We start from the raw sequence: 4180 nt of genomic DNA, 5'->3' as shown, positions 1-4180 counted from the left end.
GAGAAAAAAAAAATTAGTTGGGTTATTGCCTGTCGCTTGGTGTACCGAAACTTTAGGCTTCGCGCACGCGCGCGCGTGTGTGTGTGTGTGTGTGTGTGCCTTACAAAAATTCTCAACTAATATTCAACTCGAACACGTTGAACTCCGAACGACTGCTTCGATGATTGCGTATGGTCCATGTATTGAGTATAATTTCAAAATGTAATGTTTAAGATGAGAAAGATCAGTTTAAAGCAAACTAAGTTCCCCAGCAGAGTAATTTCCCTTGTTTTACTGTCTACAGCAAAACGTTTGCAATAAATAAAACTTCCATGCTTAGCAAAAGAAGTTCCTGTTTGAACAAAAAATGATAATAATGACAGATCTTTTGTTGGATCGAATATCAGATCAAAGTGCCAAGTTTAGAGAATACAAAAACTATAAATATAACAGTAAATGCATTATACTCAATACATAAATAGCTTGGATTTTTTTAAAAAGTGTATCACAAGTGAGTCTTGAAGGCTTTGCTTTTCTTGTTCTTTCTTTCTTTCCCCCTTTTTTTTTCTGGGTGCACAAGACAACAGTACCGCAACCCTGACTAAGCAGCGAGTTAATGCAATCATTCATCCATATTTATAAACCAACCAAGCAGCTTTGTGGATCTGGTGGTGAAGTTATCTGCGATATTTTATTAACAAGAGGTATTATGGAAAGAAAAAAAAAATTAGTTGGGTTATTGCCTGTCGTTTGGTGTACCGAAACTTTGGGCTGCGCGCGCACGTGTGTGTGTGTGTCTTACAAAAATTCTCAACTAATATTCAACTCGAACACGTTGAACTCCGAACGACTGCTTTGATGATTACGTATGGTCCTCCTCTATAAACCGACCAAAGGCATAAACGGAAAGCCTCTGACCATGAAATGCGACCACAAACCTGTCTGATGCAGATGATGGGGAAACGTGGAGCTTTGCATCCCGCAGAAGGCGTGGCTGTGGGAGGGTAACTGAGAAAAAGGGGAGATACGGATGTGTATGGGAGATCATTCGTTTCAAAACCGCGTCGTCGTTTTTGGGTTGTTTTTTGTTGTTGGTTTTTTTTGTGTATTTAAGGGAGACTATTTGTGTCAATTTTTTTTTTTAATTCAAGGGGGGGAGGGAGGGGGGAGAGGGGATCGTTGTCTTTTTTTTCTTTTTTGTTGTTGTCTTTTCTCTCCCCCTTTTTTTTTAAAGTGAGTCTGAAAGCCTACACCATGCCAAAATGATCGTGATTTTTAATACTGATACATTTTTATTGTTATTGTTTAATCAGTGTGTGTGTGTGTGTGAGTGAAACGCTTTGAGATGTTCGAAAGCGCTACGAATAAACTTATTTTTTGTTATTATCGTCATTGCTATTGCCTTTTAAATTTTGTTATTGTCATCATCATAATTATTATCGTTATTATTTTGGGTAGTAGTCAGTTGAAGCTAGGAGGAGGAGGAGGAGTTGTAACAGGAGATGTGGTGTAGCGTAAATGGATTTGTCCGAACGCAGTGAGTATATACTGACGCCTCCTTAAGCTACTGATGCTACTAGTAGCTACTGTCATCCAGTTTGGAGCAGTGGCTTTGATTGTATCATTTCATTATATTCGTTTACTTATTCGTTCATTCGTTCGTTTATGTAGTTATTTATCTATCTTTTTACCTGTTTACTTTTCAACTTCCTCTCTGCGTGGGCGGAACAGGTTTTGTGACAGTGCCTGTTCGGACTCTTCCAGGTTTGTGGACAGGTTTCTCTGAACAGGGATGCTATCTTTCTTCTCCTTCTCCTTCTCTTTCCACTTCCTTCTTTATTTGTTTCGTTGGGTGTTTTTTTTATGGTGCACCAGTACTTGTTTTTGTTGGGGGAGGGGGGGGGTTGTTTTGTTTTGTTTTTGAACAGGGAAGAACTGTCATTGTTTCCCTGAGGGGAATAGAAGGAGGCAGAGTGCTGCAGTGTCCCAGAAATACCAGTTTCTCTATAGTGTTGTTTGTTTGTGTGTTTGTTTGTTTGTTCGCTTGTTTGTTTCTTCGGAAGAAGATGGGAGGAGGAGCGGGGGGTTTGGGGGTGGGGGAGTGTTGGGGTGGTGGTGAGGGAAGTCTTCATCTTTCTCGACAAGCAGGGAGGATGAGACAGGGTTTGTGTTTAGCGGAGTGGACTCTTCCAACTGAGAGGGAGTGGTGAGGGGCTGGAGGGAGGAGGGGGGTGTTGGGAGGAAGTGTGTGTGGGGGGTGGGGTGGGGCGGGGGGGCGGGGGGGGGCAAGATTTGAAGACTTAAGGAGGCTCCACATCATCCTGTCGTTTATGGGAGGGTGGGAGTGGGGGGAGGGGGGAGGGGATGCGGAGGGAGGAGGTGGGGGATCTGGGTTTGGTTCTGTTTGATTTGAATCCCTTTTTGTGTTCGCTGTCCAGCAGTTGTGGATTTCTTTTGGCTTGATGTGGTTTTTTGTTTTGTTTTTTGTTTGTTTGTTTGTTTGTTTTTTGCAAGGTAATACATGCCTCTCTATATTTAAGATATATGAGTGCGTGCATGTGTGTGTGTGTGTGTGTGTGTGTGTGTGTGTGTGTGTATGTGTGTGTGTGTGTGTGTGTGTGTGTGTGTGTGTGTGTGTGTGTGTGACAATCTGTGTGCACATCAGCTTGTATTTGTAGATGAGGAACAAAAAACAAAATTGAATAAACTATTATTTCACATGGGTAGTGGAGTTTACCAAACGCAACTGGTTTTTTGTTGTTGTTGTTGTTGTTTTGTTGTTGTTTTTGTTGTTGTTATTTTTCTTCTTTTTCTTTTTCTGCTAGCCCTCAACAGATAGAGAAGGAATGGTGCGTGTCTATCTACTACTGTTCTTAACCCTTTCACTGCCAAACTCGCATTTATGCAGCAGATAGGTAGAGGACTCATGTCACTGAATGGTGACCGGATCATTGGTCTGTTGTCCATGAACCTAATGCTCTTTATGTTCGGTGGTAGGATAGGTCATGTTTTCTACACATCACAGGGGGGATCCTCAGCTATTCTTAGACACCATACTTTCTGTGTTTATAGCACAGGGGAATTTTGCACTCTGAATTGATCTGGCGGTGAAAGGGTTAAACCACACATGTACTTACATAGTGATGGCGCTATCAACAGTTAATTTTTTTTTTTAAATAACAACAATAATAATGATAATAATTGACATTTATACTGCGTATTTCTCCAGCAATACTGCACAAAGCGCTTCACACTTCCTCCCCCACTCCCCACTTCCCCTATCAATACCACCCCCACTCTCCACCCCCCAGCTCCTCCCCCCACCCAACAACAAACACACACACACACACACACACACACGCACACACACACACGGAAGCACGTGCCAGAAAACACTCACACAACTGAACGTTGGAAACCACCCACCCACCCATGGCGCCCTCCAGAAAACACATCCCTGCAACATGCACTCAGGCACGTACACACACATGAGTGCACAGGTACTCGCAAACAACGCACCCAACACACATGGCAAACGGTTGCCCCACATTGAAGAAGACATTTAATTTTAAAACCAGATCATACCAAAACCAGCACTAAAAAAATTCACTGTTGCTGGAAACACACACACACACACAAAACAGAAAAAAAGCAACATGAATGCATATATTACACCAAACATCACACCCTTCAGCACATGTCAAAAAATTGATTTTATGGGGGAAATGGTTTTTTAAAAAAAACCCAAAAAACCCAATCAAACTGGGAAATAAAAATAACAAAACTACACAAATAACAGTCCACAGAAAAAAACAAAAAAAAACAAAAAAAAAAAACTCCGCCCAAAAACATCAACGTAAGGTCTGGTGTGTGACCAAAGCCAAAAAAGTTTCCGCTTCTGTTTCATGGGGGTGTCAAGACATGTGAACTGATCCATATAACACGCTACATCACATTTACTGGTTGACAAAAAAAAAAAATTAATAAATAAAATTTTAAAAGGCATGAAAAAAAACCAGAAGCAGGATGCCTGACACTCACATAAACCCAAAGCGCCGGTCAAACCTTGAAAGCCAAGCCTAGGCTTGTGTTCACATTAAAAGCCGCATCAATATTCAGAAGCAGTGTTCAATAGGTTGGTGTCCCAACATTTAAAAGCCACATGACTGAAGCAATAGCTGAGTGGTTAAAGCGTTGGACT

Source organism: Babylonia areolata, chromosome 28 (genome assembly GCF_041734735.1).
Source record: "Babylonia areolata isolate BAREFJ2019XMU chromosome 28, ASM4173473v1, whole genome shotgun sequence".
Taxonomy (NCBI): Eukaryota; Metazoa; Mollusca; class Gastropoda; order Neogastropoda; family Buccinidae; genus Babylonia; species Babylonia areolata.
The sequence above is the reverse complement of the archived record's forward strand: the minus strand, read 5'-3'. Positions refer to the sequence as shown.